Raw genomic sequence first — 18,956 nt, 5'->3', positions numbered from 1 at the left:
CTCAAGTGTCAGTGTAGTTGAAGTATTGGTGTTAATTGTATTATTTGTACTTGGGTTTGTCTCTCCAAGTTGTGCTTCCCTCCCTCCTGATTTCTGTTCAGAGTTGGAATGCCAGCTGTGGTGGGCCAGTTCAAGGCCACAGGCTTCTGGCACGACTCATTCCCACACTTTCTCAGAGAAATGTGTATGTGTGTAGACAGATAAATAGCCACCAGCATCCAGCAGTTGGTTTAAAAAAAACAACAACCACAAAAAACATAATTTTATTAATATAGATTTTCAAGATAACCTACAAAAGATAACCATAAAACAAATATAAAACAGCAGTCTTGTGTGAACTTATTCCCCCCAAAAAATAAACACTGGGGAAGAAATGTTTTCAGTTTGAGTCTCTTACCATTTTGATTATGGGCCTAGACGGGGGTGCAGCTGCACCCCCTAAATCAGGGGTCGGCAACCTAAGGCCCATGGGCCACAAGCAGCCCACGAGGGTCGTTTAACCAGCCCATGAGCTGCCTCCGAACCGAGCCACCCTCTCGGTGAGTCCCCGCACGCTTCGCTAAAAGTGTGGGGACTCGCTTCCGTGGCGCCAGAAATCGCGTCTGCGCAGATGCCAGAAATTGCGCATGCGATCCAGCCCACAGAGGGATCTCCACTGGAGTGAACCGGCCCAGGCGAGGTAAACCTTGCCAACCCCTGCCCTAAATCAAGTAAACAAATAGAAATAAATAACTAACCAATCACATCACAAATAACTCGGTTCTGTGCCCCCCCAACATAAAACCTGGCTACGTCCATGATTTTGATTACAGCCTCCTAAGACCAGGTTTGTTATTAGTGTATAGCTTATGATGCACGAGCATCTCTACATTCATGTATGTAGTGTGAATAATTGTCTTGTGACTCAAGGCAATAAAACATTTTACTTTGAACCATGTGGGCAAAGAGTTTCTCTTTACTGCCAACTCTCCAAGTGGCTGAAGGGCGAAGGTCCTGGAGGTGTGTTACTCTGATGGTGTACATTGCTATAGGTGTGACCTTAAAATGTTTTTGCTAAGCAGACAAAATAGCCAAAATAAATAGGAAATTGTATAAATGAAATTTGGTAGCATTACTGTGGCCCTTATTTTAATTTTAACTAGAAATTTTGCTGTGTTTGCTGTTACCAGTTTATTTTTCTCCCCCATCCCTGAAGTTTTTATTGTTGCTAACTTTGCTGCAGTAAATGTGCATTCTGCAGCTGACCTTTTGTTTTGAAATCTTTACGATAATATTTTAGTTTCCTGTTTATTATGTTGCTTTAAATGTATACTTTCTTGAGTAATGTTTTATTCTCAAATGTTTTACTTGATGTTTTAATACAGGCTGTAAATCGCTTTGAGGTTTTTTTTTCTTAAAAATATAAAGCAGCATAGAAATGAAAGGGGGGAAAGTCACCTAACAATCATCTGGATGAAGTAGCAATAATGGGGAAATAACAATAATTAACTCTTTATGCAAATATCTTTAAAAAGTGAGCCAATGTTTTAGTATTGTGATCCACACACAAAAAACTTCAGAATGGAGTTCTCTTGAAATGACTCCCAAGGACTTAGAGCTGTGCATTCAGTTGTGCACTTGATAAAGTTCTTCTACATTTTACAACAGATTTTGTAGGCAAGATGCCGTTGTGTCAAGAGAACTGCTTGGAAAACACTCATACCTGTTACACAGTTTTCTTACTGCATTGAGAACCACAATACAGTATCTGGAATAGGGGTAAGTGCTTATGTGTTTCAAGAGGCTGAGATCCAGACAGGCTCCCCCTCCTTTTTTCCCCAAGGAGCTCAAGGTTTTGTGTATGGTTCTAATCCCCACAACAACCCTGTGAGTAGGTTAGGTTGAGAGTCCTGGAATATTTGCCCCCTGCCTTGCAGGCCTTTTCCCACCTGGCCAGGGACAGCGGGACTCTGACTGACTCTGGCTACAAAAGCTGAGGCTGCTGAACAGACTCTAGGGCTGGGGAGTTTTGCTGGTGTGGGAGAGATGTTGCTGTGATTGCTGCTAATTTTTTGTTATCTTTATTTTGGATCTCACTATGATTAATGTGGAAATTGCTCAGTTTGGTTGTGCATTTTATTTATGTTTCTTATGTTGTAATCATGTTGTGAGCCACCTTGAGCATGGTTTGAACTATGGAAAGGCAGCATACAAATAAACTTGTGTCTGTATGTGACGGTGACTAGCCCAAGGTCATCTTATGCAGTGTTTCCCAACCACTGTTCCGCGGCACACTAGTGTGCCGCGAGATGTTGCCTGGTGTGCCGCGGGAAAAATTAAAAAATTTGAAAGATTTTTTTTTAAGTCAAATTTTCGATTGGGGCGCCGTCACTAGATGACCCCTGGGGTTCCCTCCCTCCCTCCCGCTCTGCGCCTCCCTCCTCCTCCGGGGAGGCCCTTCCTGGCTCTCGGCCAAGGCTTGGCGGCTGCCACTCACTCACTCGCTCACCCACCCGTCCCTCCATCCCTGCACCCGGCCTCTCCCCCTCCGTCCCCGGCGTGGGGGCTGCCGGGATCCGTAGTCCCCTCGCCCTTGGGCTCCGCGCCCGCGCGGGGTGCGCGAACTACGTTTCCCAGCGTGGCCTGGCGGGCCGGGCGTTTTGTTTGAAGCGCTCTTCTCCCGGCCATGGAATGAGCGCGGCGGCGGCGGCCGGGCGGGCAGGGGCTCTTCCGCGCAGACCCCGCGTAGCCTGCCTGCGCCCCCGCGGAGATCGGGCGGCAGGATGGAGCCCGGGGATCCCCGCGGAGGCTGCCCCCCAGGTAGGGCTGCGTCGGGGGGGTTTTATTTTTGCAATGCTGCATCCGCGCCGGAGGGGAAGCATCGGACCGCGGGGAGACCCCTTGGCGGGCGTGCAAGGCAATGCATGCGTGCAGGCGTTGCACGGAGTGCAGTGCAATGCAATGGCAACGCGGCGCCCTGCATGCATGCATGCAACTTCCACCGGCGCTCCGGACTTGGCAGGTGAGGGGGGTCCCCAGTGGGCGGCAGAGAGAGCCGGGAGGGCGAAGGGGAGCCGGGGGGGAGCAGCGCTGCTCCCCGAGCCGAGCCCGGGGGGAAACTTCGGCGTCGTTGTGCCGGGTGTTGGAAGCGGAGGCTGGCGGGGGCCCCTCACCTGCAAAACCTGGTCGCCTCTCATATATTTTGTGCATTGCATTCATCGCCCGCTTTCTCCTCCAAGGAGCTCCCAGGGGCGCGCGTGGTTCTCCCCGTGTTATCCTCGCAACAACAGCCCTGCGAGGTGGGTCAGGCGAGTGGCCCAAGGGAGCACCCAGGGATTGTCCTGGCCAGGTGGGGTGATTTGAACCCTGCTCTCTGCCCGGTCTTCGTCCTCATTTAGCCCCCACATGTGCATGACTGTGCATGACTGAGGTTTTCCCCCCTCGTCTTGGCTATGGTGTGAGTCTGTGCTGTTAATTAATGGGGTTCTGCCTTCGGAGAAGATGAGCCAGCCCTCAAGGAGGTGATTATGTAATTTGCTAGCAATTCATGTCCCGTGACGCTGCGCGCTGACGTCACGGGGCTGTAATGGTGGTGTGCCTCGAGATTTTTTTCATGAAACAAGTGTGCCTTTGCCCAAAAAAGGTTGGGAAACACTGATCTAATGAGCTTCAATAGCTGAGTGGTGATGTGAACTCTCATCTCCCAGGTCCTAGTCCAACACTCAAATCAGTACTCCACACTGGCTCTCTGTTAGGGTTGCCATACGTCCGGATATATACTGAATACTGCAGCTGCAAGCAGTGTCCATGCCAGCAGTATCGTTCTTGCTCAACAACTTTTTGAAATATGGTTTGGTTTAGAATTATATGGAAATTGGTTGAAATAGTTTGTCTGTTGTCTCATATCCTACTTCGTTCTTGGGTCCTCATTTATATTCAAGCAATTTCCTTTCATTTGTTTTTCTTTCTCTGGTATTTTTCTTTTTTCTCATTTCTCCCCCCAGAGCCTCTATGCAATTCTTTTGCAATTTGTATTTCATGGGACTTATTTGGAGAAGAGAGTCAAGTTGTGCATACTCTCTCTCTCCCAGATCCCTCAGAACTTTTCCAAGCAAAGCAACGATATGGAGTCTCACATGGATCCAAATGCAAGCTGTCCTAAAAAATATGGAAGAACTATGTGCCACTCATATGCTCCAGCTGCTGTTACTAATTAATTGGGGGTTTCCCCCGGTGAATGACTGCTCTCTCCTTTGGGGACTTTTGGGAATGCTTCAGAAATACAATGCACACCCCCTGCATAACTGCCACCGAGAAAGTAACAATTGCTGAGTGTGTTTGAGTGACAGATATTCTATAATAAGCACAACTAGGTCTGCTATGAGATCCAGCATTCTTAATTTTTTAAAAGTATAAGGCCTTGTAAAGCACATTCGTACAAATTTTAAGTAAAAAGCAAGTTCTACTGGGTTCAGTGGGACTTAATCCCAGGTATATCTTGTATGGGAATTCAGCTTTAAGGTGCAATCCTATACATGTCTACTCAGAAGTAAGCCCCATTCAGTTCAATGGGGTTTACTTTGAGGTTAGTGTGTACAGAGTTGCAGCTTTAATTGTATATTCCTACTTATAAAAATAAAAGTTTCTCTCTCCCACTGGTTTGATTAAGGAACCTAAGATCCTTCATGTGCCTTTATAAATATAAGTCTAATGCAAGATGGCAAAGCAGGATACAACCTGCTTTGCACCCCACCCCACAGACAAAGATAACTCACATCGACACAGCCTGCGGGTGCTTGGCTCACCAAACACATTGGAGGTAATGTGTAATTGGTGTGTTAAGGTATGTGAAAATGGGATTTAGGATAATAAATAATAGCTTAAAGTTACTACAATCCTTTTATAGCCAGGGAACAAATAATGTTCATGCTGAAACAATTCCCTCCCCCTGTAATTGTTATCTTAATTAAAGGACAGCATTTTATGGTTACTGACGCCCTGGCTTTTTGCCAATTTTGCAAGCAAATGGCTAGTTGAGAGATTGTTTTAGGATTATCCAGTAATTCTTGTTTGAGGAAGAGCCTTAATAATTTAACCTAGCAAGAGGAATCTCAATGCGTTTTTGTCATGTCAGTACCTGTCCTGTGAGTGCGGTAGTCTATCCTAATTCTGAAAAGTTATACAGCGGCAGGCATTAAGCACCATAGGAATGCAAGAAAAGGCAAAGAAGGCGTGTGTGTGTGTGTGTGTGTGTGTGTGTGTGTAGTGTACACATGTGCAGTTTATAGGTTCTCTTCCTTCCCCTTCCACTGTACATAGTTGAGACATTATTTAAATAACTAGTGGGTTATAGTCTTGTTGCTTTGCTTTTATCTATTTACTTATGTTTTTACCTTGTATTTTATCTTGAGGTAAACTGCCCTGAGATCTTGTAATGAAGGGTAGTATATAAATTGAATAAATAATCATAATAATAATAATACCGGTAATTTGGAAAAAATAAATTCAATTGAAATCAAGGAGATCTATTTCCATGTAAGTGTAAATCTGCAAGACTTAAAACCATGTAAGTTTTATGTTGTACTGGAAGGTTAATATTTTAGCAAAATCTATTGATTGAAAACTTTTATGTTTGTGTTATTTCAAAGTTCAAGCCTGTCCATGCTAATTCACTGGATCTTACTCTTCCTTGGAGGCTGCAATTATAACCCCTGGGAAACAGAAAGAGGGGTCTCTATCTTTTTCTCACTCACACACTTCACTTTTCCAAGGAATCTGGGCAAAAAGTTGCCTCTAGTAGAATCAGAGCTCTGAATGGCACATACAGTAGAGATAAAGGAGTGTGTCACTCTACTCCTCCCCTTCCTCCTCCTGCATTATGTACTTTTTGAGAGAAGTAACCATCCTCACTCCCTCATGACCAAGGGAGCAACTCAAGAGACTCTGTGGCTGTCAGCGGGGAACAATTTATTGGAGCTAAGAGCCTCATCAAAGTGTATATGCTGCTTGTCTTTCCTTCTCTCTCCAAAACAGGGCCAGCTCCTGGTCCCCCTCCTTTGTTGATAAGCTTTGCTAGCCTTACCTGTCAGTAATGGTGAGGAGCAAGGTCCAGGTACCATGCATTTACCTTTTTCACAATGCCCTGGAACTACATTGGGGGAGAGGATTGGGGAAGTAAAATAGCCACTAGGCCCAGAGGAACAAATTTAAAAGTGGGGTTGGGGCAGGCATCAGTAGGTTCTGCCAGTGTGCTATGGCCCTGGCAGCTGCCCACGGATACCAGATGTTGATGCCAGCTCTTACGTAAACACACATATTTTTGGGGTGGATTAACTTCAGTCTAGTAGGGCCTACTTTTTTCTTTTACCCAAATCTCTATGGTCCACTGGATCATAGAGTGCATACTCCCTTGTGAAGCCATATCTAATCTGTGTCAAGTTAGCCTGCATATGTTTGATTGCTTAAAAGCAGTAGAGAATTTTTTGGACCAAAAGTCTGTCTTTTTGCTTTTTTAAAAAACCAATGTCCAGAAAGTATTGTTCTGTAAACAGTTATCCAAGTATTCTCTTGTTTCAGAAAACATCTCTTTCTATATGGTATTCCTCAATCCCTGTGAAAGCAGGGTGAGGCTCTCTGTTTGGTGTTGTGTATCCCCAGTCAAAAAATTAAGCTTGCTTTAGCAGAAATTGCTTAACTTAGTGAATACAAAATACTCTATACCCACACTGAGCCCAGAGAGGGATTTAGCTTTCATAGCCAAATTCATAGAATCATAGAGCTGGCAGGGACCACAAGGGTCATCTAGTCCAGCCCCCTGCAATGAAGGAGTCTTTTGTCCAATGTGGAGCTCCAACACACAACCCTGAGATTAAGAGTCTCATGCTCTCCAACTGAGCTCAGAGTCCTCCTTTGAACAAAGTCCACAAAGTCCATTTGCCAAACTCCACAATTCTTTAAGTCCAGTTCTCCAACTGTCTTCAATTTTTAACTTATCTCCAATTATTTCTCTCCAGCAGTTTCTCCACTCTTTGTCTTCATGTTTTGTCTCCAGAAGGAATGATGAAATGTGGGCCCTCTTACATAGGCCAGCTCTACGTGCCAGGCTGCATAGCAACAGAGATATGGAATTACGAGCACTTTGCAGCTGCACATTAGGGAAGAATATTATTTCCAACTTATGGTGGAATTAACACTTTCCTCAAACTCTCCTCCATATTTCATCATTTGATCAAAGCATGTCAGTGTGTGTGTGCGTGTGTATAAAATTTCAGAACTCATTTATTGGTGGTTAATATTACAGAATATGCTTGTTATATGCAGAGTTTAAAAAAATTGTTTCCTGCTTTAATTGTGGTACTAATTTTTTATCATTGATTGTTGGTATTAGTGATTTTATTGTCTGCGTTTATGGCTGGTTTTAGTGTGTCCACTTTGGTGAACTAGTGCTTGTTGTTGTTATTATTATTCTGTTTTGGTATTTAAAAAAAAAAAAAAATTTAGAGGTTTCTGTTTTTATTTTTCTTCCCCTGCTGCGATGTGTTTAGATTGTGGGTTTTTTATATTGCACCAGGTGCCTTTGGGCTAGGATTCTATTACTGTCCTCCTTTATTAAAGTTATCAAACAGACATGTGAGTACAGTGCCTTAAGCTTGTCAAGATAATGAAAAGTCGAGAGCAACACAGAATCAAGCATTCTCAGTGTTAATGACAAAACATGGTCACATCCACACCATACATTTAAAACACTCTTATACCACTTTAACAGCCAAAGCTTCCCTCCTGAGAACCCTCGGAACTGTAGATAAGTATGCTGACTTCACATAGCTACATTTCAGCCCTGCCCACCACTGGTATTGGGCCATCTGAAGGTAGGGCAGAAGGGAATGTGACCCCTTAAGATATTTTGGGTTCTCCCTAATGTTTTTGTTTTTATTTTTGTTATTTCTGCAAAACTTGGGGGGTTCAGCAAGCCTGCAAGTCTTATATATATATCAGCTTTCCAAACTTTTCATGTTGGTGACACACTTTTTAGATATGCATCATTTTGCAGCACAGCCTTACAGTTTTACTAGCAAACCGGAGGTTAAACTAACCCCTTTCCAGCGCTAGGAGGAGTGCAGGTAGTGTTTGTGCGACACACTGCAGCTGACACACTAACGCGACACAGTTGGGAAAGCTCTGGTGTACATGTTATTTTGGCTACATAAATATATATACACTCAGAATTTTTTATTGTTTGCTGTTAGTATGTATCCACAAAACCCTATGCTACAAAAGTGACATTTGGTGAAATGATTCTGATGGATTTTGATTCCTGCATTTCAGGGGGTTGGACTAGATGACCCTTAGGGTCCCTTCCAACTCTACCATTCTATGATTCTATGGAACAGAGTTTTTCCTTGCTTAAAATGTAGATAGTTATGCTTGTGCAGGAATAAGATGCAAAAATATTCATTTCCCTGAATAAGTGGGAGAATTTGTTTACTTTTTAGTAACTAAATGATATGCTGGTTGGACATGTCCCATTAATTTAGACAAATTATCCTTAGTCTTCATTTAGATATGACATAAATGTTCCACCCGCACATTATTTATTGCCTCAGTCTTGGTCCAAAGAGTTTGTTCTCATTTAAGCTTCAGGCTATCTAGGTTGAGTTATTTTGTTAATTTAACCAGATACAGTTACTTCTCTATTAATTTCCTAGGTTTTACATCATGTCACAGCTAGAAAATTATCTCTGTGTTCCTGTCAAGTAAACAAATCTACAATTATCTTCTGGAAGGAAGAAGCAAGGATTCTTAAAAGCATCTAGGTTCCTAGGTTTTGGGGACCTGAATAGAATGAATCACTGCTGAGTATGTTTTTACTTTTTATAAAAACATCTTTCCGTTAAATGATTTTCAAGGCGACTTACATCCGAATGAAACATTAAAAGGACATAATCCTACAATCACCGCACAGAATTAACAGGAAGACATGTCTCCTCATACGTAAGCCCTATGGAGTTCAGTGGTACTTTCTCCTACATAAGACTGTATAGAATCACAGCCTAAATCTATTTACAGGCAACTCCCCATTCAAGTGTGTTCAAAGCATGCACGACCGCACACACATGTATTGCTACAAACCCGGAAGTAACACAAAAAGGGGCAAAAACTGCAAAACCGTGTGAAAACAGCATCTAGCAATCCCATGAGCCCTTGCACCAACCTTTGAGGATTGTGGAGAGTTTGAGTTTGAGCAAGGAGGTTTGGAGGGAGCGATTGTGGTGTTTGCAGGCATTTTCAATGGTGTTTCCAATATTAAATGTGCAGTGACTCGGAACATAACCCCCATGTACATGAGGAGTTGCTTGTAACACATCCCCAAAGGCCCTGTGAAAAAGTCTACCACGTTCAACAGCACCTTGCCACCTAAAATAAATAAATACAGAGGTACCTCGGGTTAAGAACGTAATTCGTTCTGGAGGTCGGTTCTTAACCTGAAACTGTTCTTAACCTGAGGTACCACTTTAGCTAATGGGGGCCTCCCGCCGCTGCGTGATTTCTGTTCTCATCCTGAAGCAAAGTTCTTAACCTGAGGTACTATTTCTGGGTTAGCGGAGTCTGTAACCTGAAGCGTCTATAACCTGAAGTGTCTGTAACCTGAGGTACCACTTTAATAATAGCAATATATTATTTTGTTATGTACTGAGCTTGTATATTTCATATTTATATCCCACCCTTTTCCCTGACAGGGACTCAACAAATCCATCAGCGAGGAAGAAAGCCAAGTCTGTCCCAGGGAAAGTTCCACAATGGAAGCTGCCAGGTGTTACACTGCTTCAGGTTTCTTCTATAGCTACTGCTGCTCTGCCAGATGTTTACATGACTAGACCAGAAGGACTCCGGCACTGTGAATTTCCACTTGTGAGTGGCCCAACCATCCCATCCACCTTCCCTCCCTCAGTGGAGCATAAATGACTCCCTCATCTGCCAGCCTGGGGAACCCAAGGAAGAAGCTAAGATAACATTGGCTAGGAGACAGGGCGAATCACCTGCCTCCACTGCTATAGATACTCCAGGAAAATAGAGGGCAGAGAGCCTTCACCATCTTAGTTATAGAATCACAGAACTGTATAGCTGGAAGGGACCACGAGTGTCATCTAGTCCAACCCCCTGCAAAGCAGGAATCTTTTTTGTCCAAAGTGGGGCTCAAACCCACGACCCTGAAATTAAGAGTCTCATACTCTACCAACTGAGCTATCCCAAGCTACTAACATAGGATGCTTATTTATTTTATTGCATTTAAAAATAAGGAACTCATGTCAGCATTCTGCCCCCTCCTTGTCTCTTCACAACCCTTGAAGGTCGTTTAGGCTGTCGGCCAGTGAGCTTCATAGATTTGAACACAGGTCTCTCCAGTACTAGTCTGATGTTCTAATTGGCAGAGCATTAAGAGAAGCAAGTGGAGAAGCAAGGGTGTAGCCAGGATTTATGGGGCGGGAGGGGGGGGGAGAGGTGTCAACCTCCATTAAGTATTTTTGTTTGTTTGTTATTGATTTAGCGGGGGGGGGGTTAGGTCCACCCCCCATTGGCTATGGGGAGAAGCCAGCACAACACTTGCTGTTATGATAAGGCCTTGCTCTTCAGAATTTAGCATTACAGCACTGCTGGTGAATTCAGTTGGACTTGCACCCAGGTAATGTTGAGAAGACCCTATGGGTGTAAAATGGGGGAAAAAAACTTATTTTAAACAGGACATTAGCTATAGATTCTGTCCTCAACACTGGCTTGGTACCTTATATAAAAGCAGAAATCCTTCCCATAATGATTTGATTCCTTGTTAAAACGAGAGATATTAAGAAAGCACATTTAAGCTACTCTACTCTACTCTACTCTAGGTGACTGTTATAAGAAAAAACTGAAACAGTGGACGTTAATTTTAGGAGAAGGGGGAGTGTTCTCTACTCAATAATTTTCTTGATACTGGCTCCTTCTACTTATTCCACAAGACAAGGGAAAGGGCTGAAAATTATACAAAGTCAAACACACTCACGTTGCAGGTCTTTACTTTGAATTCAGCTGCTCCAATCAATTGGGTTGGATCCTGGATATTGTGCCCTGCTAAATGTTTATAAGAACAGGCCTTCATCACAACCTATAGAGCTTTGCAATCCAGCAGAAGTGGCAATACAAATCATTTTTGCAGTTTAAAAAATGGTTTGCAGAGGTTGTGGCTGGGGAGGACGGAAGCATATCAGAAAGAAAGACCACATACACAGTTCCTGCTTAAAATGTGGCGAGGTTGTTTTTCCTTGTCATATTTCAAGTCACACACCAGAGAGGGGGCACCAATGTCTTCGCCTGATGCTACCTGATTTGTTTCCCACCCGCCCCAAACTCCTATTCAGTAGCTGCCATCTGTGCACCTCAACTTAACCACAGATTACATTTTCAAATCAGATGGAAGCTGGTTTGAGGGGAAATGCATCAGTTCTCAAGAAACTACAGGATACCTATGGATTGTGGCTAATGCCATGTGTGCTTTGGCTTAAAACACCAGCCATGCGAGTGCGCTGGAGCCAGAGTAAATGGTAATGTGAACATAGCCAAAGACTCAAAAGTCCTGTTGATGCAGACTTTTCTGGATCTTTGGGATTTCCAATTTACACGGTCAATGCTTTACTCAGTTGTTATTGCTTTAAAGGTAAAGGTACACCTGACCATTAGGTCTAGTTGCAGATGACTCTAGGGTTGCGCGCTCATCTCGCTCTATAGGCTGAGGGAGCCAGTGTTTGTCCTCAGACAGGTCATGTGGCCAGCATGACTAAGCCGCTTCTGGCGAACCAGAGCAGCGCATGGAAACGCCGTTTACCTTCCTGCCGGAGTGGTACCTTTTTACCTACTTGCACTTGACGTGCTATCAAACAGCTAGGTTGGCAGGAGCTGGGACCAAGCAACGGGAGCTCATCCCACTGCAGGGATTCAAACTGACGATCTTCTGATCGGCAAGCCCTAGGCTCTGTGGTTTAGACCATAGCACCGCCCGCGTCCTGTTATTGCTTTACTACAGAGCAATTTAGTCTCAGTCTCCTATATTGCAAGCAATCAGAGTAAAAAATAGAAAAAATAGATAAGAACAGTTTCTCTAGTTTGTTCACTTTGTTTGGACAGCTGAACATTAATAATAACCAGTTTAGAATCATACCTGCTTGCATAATGATGAATTCAAGCAGCAGTATTTCCCCAATTTTGACAGTAACCATTTCATACATTGAAAAGTCTATTGTTTTGAGCTGGGAGCTGGGAGGGGAGGAGAGTATTTTACATATATTATGAGTAATTAGGTGAGAATCACAATCGCATTATAAAATACATAGAAATGAGAATGCACATTCAGAGGCAGTGAGTTGACATGCCATTATATAAAATATCGCTGTGAAATATGGGCATTTCTGTGCTCCATTATAACCTAGAATAATAGAATTATAGAGTTGGAAGGGACCCCAAGGATCATCTGGTCCAGGCATGTCCAACAGGTAGATTGCGATCTACTGGTAGATCATGGGGTGTTCCTGGCAGATCTCTGGCTCCTCAGCAATCTCTTTCCCACTGTGAGTAGATCACAGTCTATTGGGAGTTGGATGTCCCTGATCTACTCCAACCTTTTGCAATGCAGGAATAAGCAGCTGCCCCATACAGGGATCGAACCTGCAACCTTGGCATTATCAGCACCATACTCTAACCAACTGAGCTATCCAGCAAGTGTGCATTATATTGTTATCTATACTCAACTCCCAGCCCAAGTCAGCATGACTAAGCATCAGGGTAATGGGAGAAACTCTCATCTGCCCTAGCCAACATGGTGAATGGTCAGGAAAGATAAGAGTTGTAGTTCAGCAACAGGTTTCCTTTCCCTGTGTTATATGAACAGGCATGTATGAACCAACTATCGGATGGGCAACCTTTCAAATTTCACTGTGACTTGGAAAGACTTGTGTAGCTCTTTTTATCCTATTTGTAAACTGTATAATCTAAAAGTAGACAGTGACTATTTCCATCAGAAGTAGTGTGTGTGTGTGTGTGTGTGTGTGTGAGAGAGAGAGAGAGAGAGAGATTTTTTTCAAGACCGCATATGTTTTTTAAGACTAATGTACAAAGGCAATCCTTACAAATCTAACAGAGTTAGATTTCATGGTTAATGGAATAGAAAAAGTATCCTCTCAGTTGAAGGCCGAACTAGATGTTCTTCATGTGTGTGTCTGGCCCTTATTAAATCTGAAAAGCCACTTCTAGAGGGACTATCTGGATTTCAGAAGTGGTACCTAACCCTGTCCTTGATTTCAGTTTCAGTGCTCCTCAAGCACATGACCTGCATACAAAGTTCCAAATGAGTGGCATCTGAAATTAGGGAAATAAAACCACTCAGGTGGGGTGCGTGTGTGTGAGAAAGAGAAAGAGAAAGAGAGAGCGCAGTAAAACTGCATGAAGGAAGGGGGGAACCTCTGTTCCCACCACTTCTCACCACCTAATCACCATTCAGGAAGCAAGCAGTACTTCTGGTTTTAAATAGTTATTGGGAGGATGATACACATCCACACCTAACATCTCTTATCTTGCTCCCTTACTTCATAGCCATATATATGGCTAAAACAATGGCCCAATATCCTACTTGATCCTTTAAGTCTTCATTTCAAACATATTTCATTTCAAACGTATTTCAAACATTTCAAACTTATTTCAAACTTATTTCAAACATGTGCTGAGTCAGCACCATGTAAACTTTTAATTTAATTTCAACTGTGGATATGCGTCAAGTGAAGATTCAGGTGAGAAGTGCCTGTAAAAGAAGTGGCTTGAATAAAAAAGGTCCCCACAGGAACAAGGTTATTTTGGAGGAGCACTTTTACAATAGTAAAGAAGAATTATAGCACTGTGTTCTTTAGTTTTGCAGCATTTAAATCAGGCACAGGGAAACTTGGCCCTCCAGATGTTTTGGGACTACAAGTCTCATAATCCCTGAGTACTGGTCCTGTTACCTAGTGACCATGAGAGTTGTAGTCCCAAAACATCTGGGGGGCCAGGTTTCCCTGTGCCTGATTTAAACAGAGCTGCAGGATCAACATGAATACTGTATCTTAATCTGTTCTGAGATCCAAATATAGCAAAGGCCTAGTTCAGATAAGCATGAGTTGATGACCGCTGGGTGTATGAACTGATACCACTGTGTATTGCTTTTGAGGTGCTTTTGAGAGAAAGAGAACATTCATGCTTTTAAAGACTAATTTACAAATCTTTACAAAGGAGGGGAAAAAGTGTCGCACTTCAACGGTCAGATTTCATAATTCACACTTTAGCTCTTTCAGCTAGAGAACTGTGGAAAGAGGGGTCACAAGGCCCTTCCAGAAAGGTCAGCACAAACAGGTTTGATGTGACAATTCTGCTTCTGTTCATTCTTCAAAAAAATACCACCGCGTCAGCAGAGGTGAGACACTGAAGCTGGAAAATGTGAAAGGTCTTGAAATGTTCTGAGTGATTTTAATAGGAAGGTAGACTTTTTAAAGTGTCTCTTCTGGAACCTGAACTGCAGCACAATTTATTTGCGTATAACAGTAGCATCGATAAATTATGTGAGAACTACTTCCAATGCCACTGTTTTCACTCATGGGAGCACTTCTGCAACGTAATCAAAGTATGTGGGACTTACAAAAATGTTGCTGTATGAAGTGCTCCTGTTCAGGATTCCAACCAGCCAACCATGCTCCATTCCACTCTTCCTCCCCCAGGTCCCCTCCCCCAAAATAGTATTCTGTGCACAAGAGCACGCTCAGTGCTCAGCTGATAGTTCTCCTAACGTTGAAGCTCCTCCAAGCTGCTTATAAGCTGTTTAGCATGTTATCTGAACAAGGCTATTATTTCTAACAATGTCTGTCTTTTTAGTTCATCCAAATCACCATAGCCAAACCTGCTTACACCAATCCATCTGCATGGCAGCAATGAATGTGGATCAGACTGCTGTTCAAAAAGGATATGCAGGTTGGAGTCTATGCAATTATATTTAACCATATGCTCAAACTGCTTAATTGCCGAGGTTGTAAAATCTCTCTCACTAGACACTTTACGGTGTGATCGGTGCCTGTTGTGATAGGCTAAAGTTGCAAAAATATCCCTCCCTCCAAAAATAGTATTACACAGGTACAGAGCAAAGAGCCCCACTTGGCTCAATTATGCTTTAATTGTGCATGGGTTGATGGAGATAAATGAGATTATTACTCTTAAACTACATAGAGCTTTGAGAATCCTAGTACATTTGGAAGGGTGACTTATGCCAGCAACATTCCATCTAATAGTTCACACTTCATGCTTATTATCGATTATTTCCTTTGGCTCTATTACGCTTCCAGCCACATAATTATCTCTCACATTAACAGTACGGCAGATCTCATAAGAAAGGCAAGGAACGTAATGAATTTAATTCAATAAAAGCTTAATAAAAGTTTACAATACAGACTTGGTAATTGAGTCACTTTATTATTATCCAATTGATATATAAAAGTGCAGTGCAAGACTCATTAAATCGAATAGTTTTGCAAGTGACTTCAGTGGGATGTATCTTGCACACATTTAATATTATTTATTATTTTTGTCCTGCTTCTCTGTCCATGGAGACACAAAGCTACTTACAAAACTAAACACAGCTTGACATTAAAGCCTGCATTAAAGCATCAATAGTCAACCATCATCAAAAACAATCAGTTCAAGATACCAAGAAAGTTGTGGATGTTCTGGTTTCATGTTTCACTAAGATAATACACAGTGTTATGCACAGTTGCTTGGCAGGAAATCCTACTGGGACCCACTTCTTAGAAAAATGCATAGGATCAGGCTGCACATAATTTGTGGATATTGTTATAAGGTGTTTGGGAGGCAGACCCCCCCTTAAGCACAATAAATAAATGAATGTCAGACTCCAGCTAATATTTGGAGTATTGAAGGGAAGATTCCAGGCCAGTGGAAAAATAGACTAAGCTTCCTTTCCAAGCAAGGATCTCACTTGGGAAAGAGGTGTTGGTGACCCACATCAAAGAGGAATCCTTGGATCTGGGCAAACAGGGGTTGTCAGTGTGACAGGAGGGGGCAGGCTGTGCTCATAGGAAAAATGTGCCTCTAAGAAACTAGGCTTGGGGTAGGAGACAAATGGGAAGAGTTGCTTGGAGCAGAGGGGTGCTAGGAAGGCCATGCGGTTGAAACCACATTGGCTGCTGCCTGAAGAACTGCAACCCAGAGATTGGGGACCATGGCTGGCTGCTCTGAACTCAAGCTGGCTGAAGCTAGGAGAGAAGCAAGGAGAGACACTCTGGCAATGTAATGCTGTGAACGCTCTTCCTCTCCATGCAGATCCAGGTGTATATAGGTGTAAAATAAAACATGTATCTTCAAAAGCTGCAACCTCTGCTGTGCCCTGAATTCACAAAGTAAACAAGCCCCTGGGTAAATGCCACACACCCCTGGGATCTTGTTTCTGCTTGGCAGAGATTGGGGTGGCATGTAACACTTGGGATTTAAGACTTGGTACTGAATGAAGGAGTATTTGGTTGGGGTAGAGGAGAAATAGGAATGTCATAGAAAATAAGGCCATTGCAGTTTTCATGTGTAAACAATGCATGTTTTAAACATTATCAACAAGAATATGTGTGCACACCAGACAATCAAATAAGAATCTAATCAGTTTTTTCTTGAACAACAAGTGGATATTTTCATCTATACCACCTCCACCAAAACTCCACTTAACAAAAATAGAATCAAATTGCAATAACATGGGCCAGTGCTTCCTTTTTTTTCAATTTCACATTTCGTTTTCAAACCAGAACAACCTTATAGATATCTTTGTTACACTGCTAGCAGCTCAGAATAAGCCCGTTTGTTTACTTGTAATTGGTTTTATCCAATAAAATTGCAGCTGTCAATATTCTTGTCAGTTTCATGCTGCACAGACAAACCTCTCTTTTTGCTCCTGGCATTCTCTTCCAGTGCTATATACTACTTGTTTAGGGCTAAAGAGATCTCATTACTTCAGCAACGTAACCAAATAAATTGCAAGCCTGTGGAAAACTCAAACTGCTTATCAACGTAAAGTTGTGGGAAGTGACAAATGCTTACTAGCAAGCAAATGACACCAGTAAATTGATAAATGGGCACGTTATTTCGAGCACGTTACTAGTGGCTTTAAAGAAAAAACCAAGTTAGGGGAGCAGGTTTCTAACAGAACAAAACTGTGCATATACAATTTGCTTTTCAAAAACTTGGAGGCAATATTGTAGAGCCATCCTTGCCCATAGTAGTTTCTGCTCGAACTACTTGTTCATTTTGGTTGTTTGTTTGTAGTGCTTTGCACTTTACCTAGGAGTTTGGAAAACACTGTTAGTTCTGTGGAGCAATGAGCCACCTTTTCATTTCCCTCTCTAATGAGACTAGGACTAGAGACATCCATGAAAATAAGATGGAATCAGAATTCTCAAGAATTAATTGTGTGTGTAAAATCTAAGGAAATTGGGTTTACAACAAACAAACAAACAAACAAACAGACAAACAAACCAAAGCTTTGTGGTAGGGGAGTCATAGTGCATGTGTTTTTTAACATAGTTCAAACTTGATCAAAGCCTTTTAAAATTTCCGGACTCCCCAAGCTGGATCTTGGTAAATCCTGCCCTTCACAGCAATCAAAACACTCTCATTGGTACCAGTGGGAATAGCATCAATGTTTCCCTAAAGCGAACTGTTGAACAGGGACAGGAGCGATTTTAGTTATTAACTCCCTATATGCTGCTGACCACTCAACCCACCCTGGTCTGCTATTTTTTTAAAAAAACCCCAACCTATGACATAATTACTAATCATGTTGTTAATGTAACATGTAGTGTTGGGCCTTAGGATAGCATGCAGAAGACAAAGGATGCTTTCAGAATACGAACCCAAAAGCAATTATTTTGACTAATGCACTAGCTACAATGGTCCGATTCATGTATTTCCTGGCTTGCCAAAGCAGAGTTTAGCAGCTGGAACCAGCATCAGGACCACACAGACTTCCCTTACCTTGGCTCTTCCCTTCCTCAGCGTGTTCACCATTTTGATTAGCTTAAACCAGGAATGGGTAAAGCTTTCTCAGCCACAGGGCAACCTTTCTTTTTGGGATTGCATGCCAAGGGTGGGTGGGGCCATAGGCAAAAAGTTGTTGTGATTCTTATCTTTGTTCAGTAGGCTATATTTCAGCCATACAAAATCCAGAGGTTTCTGCACACACATCCTCCTGGCAGGAGGGAGGGATGTGATCTGGGCATCTCACAACAAGCTGAAATCAGCCTTGTCAATTGTGTTGGAACAGACTTGGCCATGTGGTCATGGGTGATATTATCATAGGAGGTGATCTTAAGTCTTTAGCTTTTCACTGGAAATACTCCAAGAGACTTCCTGTCGATGACACAGCTGATGTGTCAGTTTCCTCTAGTGCAAGCAGAAGCTAAACACGTGATCTCTCCCACCCTAACAACACCTTTAAAAAATTGATGTGGAACCACAAAATGTAAAACCAATACTATTTGTTAGGGGAAGTTTAAAAGCAGGGAATGTGGATGAAATAGTAAAGTAATCTGGAAAAGGCTTATTCCTTTCTCCTCTTCCTTCTTTTTTTAGGATTTGTAGAAAAATATGACTGACAGATGATGTGGCCTTAGAAATACTAAAGTTGTTTTTATATTATTATTTTACACATCCTACATTATTAAATATAACTGTGTGCTGCTGTACACATTTGTATGATCTCATCAATAAGAATTAGATGATAGATAGATGATAGATAGATAGATAGATAGATAGATAGAGATAGATGATAGATGATTCACGTAAGCTAATGTTCTAATGTACCTTAAGCAGGAACTTCCCATTCAATGGGACTCATCACAGGATCTTGTCTGCTTTTTTCCAAGGTATAAGCAGAG

Source organism: Podarcis vaucheri (genome assembly GCF_965113315.1).
Source record: "Podarcis vaucheri genome assembly, chromosome: 1".
NCBI classification, from domain to species: Eukaryota; Metazoa; Chordata; class Lepidosauria; order Squamata; family Lacertidae; genus Podarcis; species Podarcis vaucheri.
This window is presented reverse-complemented; position numbering follows the sequence as displayed.